General features: G+C 39.9%; 1 long non-coding RNA gene across 1 annotated transcript in view; it reads right to left on the bottom strand.

Annotated features, from left to right (window-relative positions):
* Positions 1 to 1093: 1093 nt before the first annotated feature.
* LOC125965321 (uncharacterized) overlaps positions 1094 to 12457 on the bottom strand; it is a 327903-nt gene continuing 316539 nt past the window's right edge. Inside the window, exon 6 of the long non-coding RNA XR_007479064.1 lies at positions 1094 to 1183. This is a non-coding gene — a long non-coding RNA (uncharacterized LOC125965321). The remainder of the gene's footprint in view (positions 1184 to 12457) is intronic.

Here is a 12457-nt window from a genome sequence, read left to right as displayed (position 1 = left end):
AGGCCTTTTTTATGATGCGGCTGAACATGACATTGATTTTTTTGAGGTTCTATCTTTTCTTTTGTTTGGAACATAGTCTTCGATTTCTTCGTTTTGCTCGACTCTGTGTTGGTGTCTATGCGTTAGATAAACAGCCCCCTTTCCCGGTCTTAAAGGAGACGCCTTGGGTAGGAGAAGAGCGTCATCGTTCAACCCTGCCCTGGCTCTTCGTTGTCGCTCAAACTTTTGTGACCGTCCAAGTGGCCTATTTTATTTTTAGTGGCTCCCACTAGTTGAAGGCTTTCCAAGACGTCAGTGTTCCAAAGTGAGGAATTTAGGCAGCACCGAGATTCAGGCAGATTGGAAGCCAGACCCTCGGGCAGCAGCTTTGAAAATATGCAAATATATGCAGTCCTGTGGGACCCCAAGCATAAGCCCCGTGGCCGGCAGATCCCGAGGTGTCCACCGGGTGGCAACTGCAAAACCAGGGCACCAGATGAGTGTATGAGCTTCCACCTGGGAGACAGCAGTGAGCTGCAGCCGGGCGTAGGGAAAGCAGGAGGACGACGTCCACCGGGGAGGAAAAAAAGGAAAAAAAGATGGCTCCCAGCCATCTCTATCCCGGAGAGTATGCAGGCCCCCAAACGTTTGTCAGGTTAGACCCCTGCCCCTCAGGCTGATGCGCCAAGACCAGCCAGTGGGCCTGTTCCACAAAGAACGGGTGTCCCTGGACCTGCCGCTTCCTCCCTGGGTCCTGGAGCTGGTGAGTCCGAGCGCGCGAGCCGTTTAAGACCTGTTTCTCAGGCGCTTATAACCTTGTGGGTCTCGGGGACGTGAACCCTGTTGATTTTCAAAGCTAGATGGTTGGGGGGTTCATCCCTCGGGGGCAGGTCTTAAAAGTTGGGAGTGCCTGGTGTGGAGTTCAAATCCTTTGCTTCTTAAGGAGAAGCTCTGGGTTTTGAGTTCCCTCTGACGTGGGGTTGGGGATGTCTGGCGAGATGGTGGCCCAGCCTCTTCCACCGGCTTCCATGGGCTTCTCTCCTCTACCAGATGTGTGGGAGTGACTCGGACAGTTTTTAGCTTTTTTTCAGAGGAAGTTGTTCCCTATGTAGCTGTAGATTTGATGAGTCTGTGGGAGGGGGTGAGTTCAGGATCCTCTTTTGTCACCATCTTGAACCGGAGCACTGATGTTGATTTTTGAATGCTGAAAATAATAAATAATGGCAAATTCAGAACTATTCACGGTGAGCATGGGACAAAGAAATTGAATGAATATCTTCACAATTTTCTATCAGACTTTTCATGCCCAAGAGACCTGTTATACCAGAAGAGTTCTGAACTAATCATTTAAAAATCCAAACCCCAAACTAAACAAAACAAAAAACCCTGTTCAAGCATGCACTAAATAAATTCCAGTGGTTAAAGAAACCAAACCCAAGAAGCATCTTAGTTTTGTATAAGGCTTCTCCTTTAATAAGCATCATTGTTAATGATAAATATTCTAATTATATACAGTGTTCGTTGAATGAATAAATCCTGAAGTTGTTTTATTTTTTATTGCAGAAGTAATATACTTTGTTTGTGGCTACTATAGAGAAACAGTTGATTTTTAGACATTAACTTTTAATTCTAATAATTTATCTGCGTATCCTTTGGTATTCTCTATATACATAATGTGTGTATGTTTGTGTGTAAAAAGTTTTCTTTTACTTTTTTTCTCCTTCATTTTTATATCTTTTTTCTTCACTACAGTTGGAATAGAAATGGGAAAAATATCCCTGTCTCATTTCTTATCTTAGAAAGAACGCTTTCAACATACACCATTAAGTATGTTTGGTGCAGTTCTTTTTGGAGGGTTGGGGGATCCTTTATTAAAATAAGGAAATTCTCTTTTAGTTGCTACAAGTTTGGTTTTTTTTTTTAATCATGAATTGATGTTGAATTTAATCAAATATTTTTCCTTAAGTCACTGGAATGACCGTATGATTCTTCTTTAGTCTATGTGTTGGAAAGCTCGTGTCACTATAGAACTGCATAACAAATCATCCCTAAACTCAGCAACTTAAAATGACAATCAGGCTTCCCTGGTGGCGTAGTGGTTGAGAGTCCACCTGCCGATGCAGGGGACGCGGGTTCGTGCCCCGGTCCGGGAAGATCCTACATGCCGCGGAGCGGCTGGGCCCGTGAGCCATGGCCGCTGAGCCTGCGCGTCCGGAGCCTGTGCTCCGCAAAGGGAGAGGCCACAACAGTGAGAGGCCCGCATACCGCAAAAAAAAAAAAAAAAAAAAAAAAGACAATCATCTGCGTCAGATCTATTAATATCTCACTGGCCAAAGCAAGTATGGCTTAGTCCTATCTCAAAAGGAGGAGAACCCACTCTGCCACCAGGAGAAGAACTTCAAAATTCCATGACAAAGGGCATGGACGCAGGGAAGGGCCAATAAAAAGATCTTCCACATTCCGTTCTTTGGCCACAGTTATTCACAACACTTCACCTGCAAACTACACTCGTATCTTGGGATCCCCCAAACCTCACAATGCACAACATGTGGCTTAAGATGAGATCAAGAGGCTGCTCCTCCCCATCTAGAGACAATAAACCAAAAAGGTCAAATTTACAGGCAACATTGAACCATGGTCAGGACAACATAATAAATGCTCTCAGGTAATGGGAGAAAGGAGGTATATAGTTGTCACTAGTCCAAGGCAATTCTGAAATTCCACTGGTAAAATGCTAGCATCTCTCCCTATTTAGAGACAGAAAATACTCCATAATTAACCTATTTTGCTGTCTGGGAATGGCTTCCCATCACTTCTCCTTGCTCTTGCCTGTACCCTCTGGGATACCTTTCCTTTTCCATTATTCTTCCTGGCTTTTTCTGAGGAAGGCATTAAAAAGTATGCCTTGGAAAAAAACATATGCCTTTTGGGGGAGCAGATGAGTTTTATTGTCTTGTTTCCTGCCTGTAGAAAGTTGAGGACTAAGAGATTTTTTAAAAATCTCCAACAGTATCTGTCTTTTTTTAGCCAAGTGTGGTGACACTTTTGCTAATAGAGATCTCTTACAAAGCTTGTTGATTATGTATTTGATTTCACTCAACTCTTTGTCAAATGCTTACTGTATAGTTCTTTCAAAGACATTTCTTTCTTTCTTTAGACTTAATTATGGATATTTTGCGTCTTATGTTTCTATGGGACCAAGTCCTTAAGCTTTCTAGTTGTTTTTTATTCAGCTGGAAGGATCTACTAGATGCCACCTTCATTTTTTCAGAGCTCTTCACGTAGGGCATGACTACTTCGTCCATGATTTGGTTTTTGCTACCAAGCTTAATCAAATGGCCAAAGTCTTGATTTAATCACCCCACCCCCAGTCTGTATCATATTTTGAGAATCTTTAACTCTCTGGACATGTGTAGATGAGAAACAGTTTTATCTTTCAACCTAGCAAGTTCTGGCCTCCTTATATCCTTTTAAAGTCTGTTTACAAACTGGGCAGTTCTTTTCTGAATTTATCCTTGCTTTGAAGTGCCTTACCTTCATGAAGCAAAAGCGATCAGCTGAAGCTTTGAATGTCCTGCCTAGAAAACATCTTTCCTTAGACTATAAATTCTGTAAGGTCGGATCTTAAGAAACGGCACCGCGAAACAGAGGAAAGCTTCAAGTGAGCTTTATTAGGGAGCGCTCCCGGGCGAGGTTCACTGGTCCGAGAGAAAGGGGCCAGAGAAGTCGCACCCGGGCGAGGGTTGGGCAAGATTTTGTAGGGGAAGAAGGGAAAGGGGTGTGGTGAATCTGGGAGGGCGCAGGGTATTCCTTATTTGGTGGTCTTTTCGGGTATCCTGGGGGACCGTTAGTCCCGCCCCTCGAAAGGCGGGAAGGCTGGGCCGGGTTCAGAGTCCCCAGGTCAGTTCCTGGAACCGGGTGGTCCGGAAAGTCTCCAGGTCAGTTTCTGGAACTGGGTGGTCCGGAGAGTTTCGGTCTGATGCAACCTGTGAATCTGATTGTGTTCCCCTGCCTCGGGCCAGTTGGCCTTACAAATTCATTAGTTATATTTTACATCTTCCATGTAATAGTAGCGACAGTGTTGCCACTGCATAACATAGGTCATCATTTTTTCAGTGTCTTGTATTAGTTCCTTGCCAATTTTCAAGACTCAACATTTTTCTCACCTTCTACTATCTGGTCCCAAACTGATGCTACATATATTAGTTTTTTGTTAAAGCAGCATCCAGTCCCCTTTTGGTTAGTTAACGTCACGATAATGCAGCAGACTAACCATCCTGAAACTTAATGCCTTAAACAACAGTCATTTATCCTCACAGATCTTCAGGTCAGCTGGAATGGCTCTGTTCAGGTTTGTGAGACTCATCTTGGGACCCGTTGGCTAGTCAGGGCATGTTCTTCTAATGGTGATGGCAGAAGTACTAGGTATCAAGCCCACCCAAGTGAGCGATTTCAAGTCTCTGCCTCCTCTACTGTAAAATATCCTTGGCCAGAAAATCACATAGCTGAGCTCCAAGTCAAAGAAAAGGGAAATGCATTCCAAATGTAGTTGAGAGGGAAGGCCAATTTAAATGACAAAAGTCATGGATACAAAGAGAGGTGAAGAGCCTACTCCATTCTGTTTCTGTGGTGAATTACATTGATTAATTATTCATGTTAAATTATACTTGCATTCTTAGAATAAACCTCCTTTTATCCTGAAAGATTATACCTGTTGTATTTTGCTGGATGTGTCTTGTTAATATTTTGTTTAAGATTTTAAATTTATGTTCCTGAGAGACTGATGTTTTTTCTTTCAGTTTTTGAGATTAAGATGTTTCTGCCCTCATAAAATGAGTTGGAAAGATTTTGCTACTTTTCTATAGTCTGAGTGTGTATAAGAATGGTATTGTCTCTTTCTTAAGTGTTGGTAGAATTTATTAATAAAGCTATACATACCTGGGGATTATTTTTGTGGGAAGGCTTTTAACTACAGATGGAATTAGTTTAATACTTATAGAATCATTTACATATTCAATTTCTTTTCGTGTCTGTTTTGGCATTTGTGTCTTTCTAGAAATATTCTATTTATGTAAAATTCCAAATCTATGGGTAAAAGTTGATATCTTCGTATCTTTTTAATGTCTGTGGGATCTATAGTTATGCTCCCATTTCCATCCCTCATACTGATGTTTTCTGCCTTCTCTCTCTCTCTCTCTCTCTCTCACACTTTGCCTCTGATTGTTTACTAATCTCTTCCACCTTGACATCATGCATTCGCTTTACAGAGGCAATTGCTTCAGCCAGATTTTTACATTCAAGGTGGTATACTTAGCCATATTTTTGTTTGCACTATGACAGTATTTTTGTGGTGAGTGTTCTTAACTGCCTTTGTTTTTCTTGTTCTTTTCTCCCTTTATTCTGGTAGTGTCCTTTTTAAAAAAGATTTTCTGCTGGCTTCATTTTGATCACTCATCTTTGATTGAGTTCCTGTACCAGTGATTTAAGGGGTAGGACTCAGAACCATTTTCCAAGTTTGTAGGCATTTTCCTTATGTCTCTGCATTTTCATAAGTTAATACTTCTAGTCTTTTCTTTTTCCCAATCAGTAGACATCAAGAGCTGTAGGTCTGGTTTACCATTCAAAATTTGTCTTCCTTCCTTACAGGAGGTCAGCTGTTTCTTGCAAATATGGCTTATCTGTGTAATTCTGTATTTAACTCTCTTCTGCTTATTAGAACCAAACTGGATTAACTGAAGCTCTCATCTCTAGCATGCTTGCAGTTTTGTTAATTTTAGTTGTGTATCTGAGGGTGTGCACATCAAGGTCTACTCTGGAGATGTGTACCTTGATCCTTTTTGTGCAAAGATTAGATTCTTGTCTTGACTCTTCCTTATAAACCTACTGCATCTCACTGCATTGACACCTCTTCAACCTTGTTCATCTGTTAAATTTGGGGGGAGAGTCATTATTTTGCTAGTTTTTCAGTGATGAATATTGTTTCTTTTTCCTTGTTCTCATTGTTGCATTTAGATTTCTTTCTAAATGGTAAGGGAAAATGCTAATTTTATAGAATTAATCAAAATTATGGATTGTGATGATATGTTTAAAATTTTGTTTGAATAACCTTTTGTTGGTGATCTTGAGGTCAAATCCTGTGCCCTTTTCTCATTAATGCACAACATTTGGCCTCCAGTGGATTAGGGACCAACTGTTTGGGTGAATCTGAACAAATCCAAATCCATTTTTGAAAAAAGCAATTTAAAATGAGTGTTTCAATGAAAAGAAACATTATTTTTGCGTTTGAAGAGTTCTTCCAATCTCTAGCTCAAAATATAAAAAGAGCACAAATCTTTTACAACCATAGGGTAGTAGGAAAATTGTTAAATAATATTGGTTGAGATCCTAGAGTATACAAAAAACTATACGTTGTAACACTGAGGTGGAGAAAACATATAAAGATGGTACTCAACTAACATGGAGAAATGGTAGAATAGATCTCAATACTGGGACTAGGCTACCTGGGTACTAATCCCATTTCTGCCCTATCCCAGTTGTGTGGCTTGAGCCAGTCACTTAACCTGCCTGTGTTCTCATTTGTAAAGATGTAGAAATAATAGTACCTCCTTATTAGAGTTGTTATAAGAATGAAATGAATTAATATATGTGAAGAGCTGAGAACAGTATTTGGCATTCTAAGCATTCTAAGCATTCAGTAGATGCTTCCTATTATTTTGTGGCAGTTGACCTTATATAAAGCTTTCTACAAGTCAAAATTTTTGTGATATGTATACATTCCTCAGCTAGATAGTAGTTTTGTATGCATGCAATGGAGAATAAATTGGCAGTCAGACTTTTATAGTTTTTTCTTCTATTATACTTTTGCTTCATGTTATTTCTTTACAGATATTTGCTCTCAATCTCTCACAATTGAAGTAATTCTGATATAGGAAAATTACTTTTTTTTGAAGTTTTCAAGAATAGAGATCTGACACCTGTCAATCACTGTATACAAAGAGTTTATTCTCTAGTGTTCAGAAGATCAAAGAATCTGTTCCTTATTCAGGGCTTTTTCACCTTGTACATTGTCCACTGGTAACTGCTTCCAAACCTGAGAGACCCAGCTCTGTGTTAGCGTCTTCAAGAAATTTCCCTAATACCTGCAGGATTGTGAGTCTCGGAACATCCACCTCACTTACTCTCAGTACTCCTCTAGCTTTTAGCTAGAAATAAAAGAATCTCCTAATAAAGTGGCTTAAATAACGGTGGTACTATTCCACAAACATTCTGCAAAGAGGCAGCTCCGTATTTAGTTCAGCAGAGCCCTGCTCTTACTGAGGAACCATCTTTTCACCCTGTTATCCTCAGAGTATCACATGGGCCTAAGGACCTTGTTGAAAACTGCTGGTTGCCAATCCAAAATCTTCCCTCCTCTGCTTTCTTCTTTTTTCTTTTTAACTAACAGAATGACAATTTTATATGCAGAGACTATATGTCCAACTGAAAAAAAAAAAGTCAAAGGAACTCCCCTTGGATGCTACTGACATCCAAATGAATTCTATAAAATAGCACTGCTTTGTTAATGTTCAAACATATTCCTTGGTACATTTTGGGGACTTTGACTTCACTATAAAAGTGATTCATGCACAGAATTAAAAGCTATTAGGATGGAAAGCCTTAAAGTAAAAATTAAGTTAAAGTAAAAATTATCTCCTCTCATTCACTCCCACACTCCCGATTTCCTCTCATCAGAAAGGCAGCTTTTATATTTTCTTGTATATCTTTAAAATGACATCATTTAAAATGTCTTTTATTTACTGCATTATTTCCTTTCTAGCCTTTTATTTTTCTGTTACAACCACCCCAATTCCATTACTCATCTTGTCTGTGTATTTTGAAGTGATTAGAAATCACTTTAGAACTCAACAGGGAAATATGTTTTCTTTATCAGAGAGAATATGTTCATTTCGGAAAAGAGTCTGAATTAACAAGACACCCTCTGAAGCACTAAGCCATGTGACCATTATAATTTTAACAATAATGGTCAATGATGGTGTGTGAATGTGTATTTTGTGAGTATATCACTGCCGTTTCACCCCAGTATTCTTCAATGTTAATAACCCTGGCAGTGAGAAAGATTTTGTAAATCGTGTTTCACCTTCAGTGGCAGGTAATATTTTATATTTTGTTTTAGCACAAGGGGTATGAATGATATCTTTTCACTGAAATGTATAGAAAAAGATGCAAGATTTTTAAAATGCTATACATGTCCTGGATGCATATGCTGGAAGAGTACAGGAGAGAAACATGACCTAAGCTAATGCATTTGATGCTTGCTATAAAGTACAATATACTTTAAAGCAGGGCCTTTTGGATTTCTTCCAAGCTATTTATTTCTAAAGAACCATAAGAACCTTATTAAATAGGGGTTATACTCAGCAATGTTATAATGTCCTTTTAAGTCTCTCAGCCTACTTTTCCACACAACTTTCTCTTTCCCCCAGAGAATTATTTTATCCAGTCCTTCAGGAACTCTCATACTATTTCTCCTTCCCACGACTCCAAGGCAGTAGTATTCACTTACATCTTAAGTCACTGTGTTAGGATTCCATCTCTAACTCTGAATAGACAAGGTGTCTTTCACCTTAATTCAAGAAATATAAATCATTCTTGAGTGAATGGGGAATTTCTGAGCCTCTTAAATCTCACTCTGTGGTCTGAGAAGAAGGATGGTCTTTAATTTAGGATGATATTATTTTAAAGACATTTAAAATGTTGCATTTAGATTTCTTTCCGCATGTCTGGTAAAGTGCACACTGAGATTTCATCTGTATGTCTGGTAAAGTGCACACTGAGATTCTAAACACAAGTCACTGCCTCATGTTTTAATATGTACCTTTGTGACTATCTTTTTTGAGAATCCAAATTGCTAAAGACAGTGTCACAGGTAGCATTTTAGTGAGGTTGCTGATTGACTTATAGGGGGGGGTCCCCCAATTTTTGGTTATAATCAGGTAACTTAGTAAAGAACACCAAAGAAAATTTTCTTAACTTTTTTAATGGCAGGATGGACTTTGGTTTTAAAGATTCCCTCACACCCAAGTCTTGCTGTGGTTGACTGCTTAACTTTTTGCTTTCTACTTTGAAAAGATGAAGTCTCCTGTGCAATTTAAACCTTAGGTGGGTAAATGTGCTACGTTAGTGACTTGGTGGTAAAGTCACATAAAAAAAAATGGCAAAGCGTTAAATCAACTATACTTTAATAAAAAAAAAGAAATAAATTAAAAAAAATGTCAAACCATAACACTGTGATGGCTTCCAATCCTGACAGTCATCTGGTTTGTTTGCAGTTACTTCAGAGTGTGAAATCATTTAAAATGTAATTCACAAATAAGGGGCAATGGAAATACTGTTGTGAAATTAGAGACACGATGAAAGGGTGCTCCTCCAAGGAGGGTTGTTACTGCTGTCACGAATCTGTTCTGGACTTGAGGTACGGTAGGTATTTCTTCACGATCTAGAATTCCATTAGTGACATTTGTGATTCTTTCAGTAGTTTCTTAATGTACTTGAACTACCTGGTGAGCTGATTTATGGGGAATTATTTTCCTGTTGTCCATCCAAAGTCTGCCTAATATTTTTTTAATTAATTAATTTATGTTTGGCTGTGTTGGATCTTCGTTGCTGCTTGTGGGCTTTCTCTAGATGTGGCGAGAGGGGGCTACTCTTTGTTGTGGTGCATGGGCTCCTCATTGCGGTGGTTTCTTTTGTTGCGGAGCACGTGCTCTAGGCGCACGGGCTTCAGTAGTTGTGGCGCACCGGCTTAGTTGCTCCGCAGCATGTGGGATCTTCCTGGACCAGGGCTCGAACCTGTGTCCCCTGCATTCGCAGGAAGATTCTTAACCACTGCGCCACCAGAGAAGTCACTGCCTCATGTTTTAATATGTATCTTTGTGACTATATTTTTTGAGAATACAAATTGCTATTTCATAACTCTTATTATTGTGTATAATCATTCAACTGAGTGTCACAAAAGTATTTAAAAGGAGAGCTGATTATATAAAAAGGGAGTTAGACAGCTGAGTGACTCCACTAACTTTTAACATTTGATTGAAAATCATACCCCGATATTCAAGTATGCTTTAGTCAATGTTAGTAGTTTTCCGTATGAGAGAAGCTCACTCAGTCCCATCTGTATGTCTGGTAAAGTGCACACTGAGATTCTAAACACAAGTAGTCTGGAATTCACTATTTACTTTTAAGTAATAAAAATGCCATTGAGAAATGTGTTTATATGTTGGCCCAGTTTTACATCCTTTTATTCAGAAGCTTTCTTTACTTTTAGAACAATAATCACTCATTCGTAAAACCAAATTCGTGGCAGTTGAAGACAACTTCAATATGTCTTTCCATTGTCAAAATCTTTTCTTGTGTATGAAGGTAATAAAAGTGGTTAAAATAATCATTTACAGAAAAAAAAAGAAAGAAAAGAAAGGAAGAAAGAAACTTCCAATGCAAAAATCTACATTAGACTTAAACTTTTTTTTCAGTTTATAGTATAGCAAATGTTACCCCCAAAATATCAATTTTGGTATTTTAATCCTATCAACATCTTTGGGAAGAAGTGTGGCCTCTCTGAAAGCAAAGAACACTGATGGGCAGCTGGAACGGGCAGGTGTGCAGGATGTTTCTGACGTAATCTTTGCTAAATGAAGAAGCCGCAGCGTTTCTCTGTCACCCGGGACACTTGAATCAGCAATGCTGTGTGTATTAAGACTATTAAACCAACCACTGAGTGATTGTTGCCCCTTCCAGAGAAAGATCTGCAACTGATTCAAACAAAAGATTCCTTGGGCTAATAAAATATTCGTTGTGGCCAGAGTACCATTTTCTTATTTCGTCACCAAGTACCCCACTTTTCAGCTGGTAGAAGTCCTGTAGCTAAGGAGTTGTTATAAGAAACAGAAATTTCCTCAAACTATTGTTTAATTAATTAAACAAGGAGGCCATTAGACTAAGGTGTCTCTAGTACCACGGTGGCCTAGGTAAGCAAACCAGAATCTAAGCCTCTAAGTGCCTCAGGTCAAAATGCTAAGGACAGCCAATCACAAAGAGCCAGCTGGGCTCTAAGCTGTAGCTAATCAAAAATTTCCTTTCTCTGCTTCTGCACTTTCTCTTTATAAGTCTCTCCCCTAAACACTTCCAGTTTGGTGCTGCACATTCGGATTCAGTTTTTGCTCAAACTCTTAAAAATTTTTGTATGCCTCAGTTTATTTTTTTAATGCTATTTTAAGTCAAGGAGGATTTGATGGGGATGGTTAAGAATACGGGGGGTGGGGGGGCTTCCCTGGTGGCACAGTGGTTGAGAGTCCACCTGCCGATGCAGGGGACACGGGTTCGTGCCCCAGTCCGGGAAGATCCCACATGCCGCGGAGCGGCTGGGCCCGTGAGCCATGGCCACTGAGCCATGAGAGGCCACAGCAGTGAGAGGCCCGCGTACCGGAAAAAAAAAAAAAAAAAAGAATACAGGGGCATTTATAAGATCCAATTTCAGTAAGTGCAGCTGGTCCTCACAGGAGTTGGAAAGGAAAAAATAATCAAGTTTCTTTCTCTTTGTCTCTTTCTGTCTCTATCTTTGTCTCTGTCTCTCTCTCTGTCACTGTCTCAGTCTCTTACACACACACGTCCTTCATCTTGGATGTGCATTGGCTTCATTCTTTCTTTTCTTTATTTTTTACAGATTGGCTATTTATGCATAATTCGTAAGTCCATCTGGTCTTTTAGTTCAAGCTTTCATCCTGGCTAACGAAATCTCTTTGTCCCTACTTTTAGATTCCAAGGAGAGAGAATCATTTTGGCCCTGCATCTGAAATCCACGCTGATTCCAGAGTCCATGAGTCTATAGTGAAAAAACAGTCTGAATTCTGGCACCGATGAACAGCTGTGGGGTCTTAGACATGTCACTCATCTCTCTGGGTTGCAGTTTGCATGTCACTCATCTCTCTGGGTTGCAGATTGCTTAAGGAGAGAGACAGCGCAGTTAGGGATAAAGGCGTGAGCCAGACAGGACAGGGTGTAGGAGCAGGCAGGGGTCAACAAGAAGGTGATTCTCTGTCTCGGTCCCTGCTTTGAACTACTTTGGAGCTTTGTTTTTACAATTTTGGAATTAGTCACCTTCAGAGACTGTACCAAACACAGAAGAGAAATCATTTTATTTTCTCTCCGTGTACTCCCTCCCCACCCCCTGACCTTTCCTATTTCACTCAGTGTATTTCCTCTTCCTCCCTCCTTCATCTGCCCTTTAACAGCAAACAAGAATCTGAGGAGTGCCAAAGATAGACTCTGGTGTGTGCATCCCAGACCATAAGGACAAGCTGAAGGGCAGGAGGAGGGTTAGGAGGGCCGCCCAGCCTGGAAGTCTGACTCACTTGTTCATTTCTGTGGTAACTATTATTAGGCTTGAGGAAATGAGCAAATGCCAGTTTTGACCAACTCTGCT

The sequence above is a fragment of the Orcinus orca genome, chromosome 9, assembly GCF_937001465.1.
Source record: "Orcinus orca chromosome 9, mOrcOrc1.1, whole genome shotgun sequence".
In the NCBI taxonomy this organism is placed as follows: Eukaryota; Metazoa; Chordata; class Mammalia; order Artiodactyla; family Delphinidae; genus Orcinus; species Orcinus orca.
The sequence above is the reverse complement of the archived record's forward strand: the minus strand, read 5'-3'. Positions and strand labels throughout refer to the sequence as shown.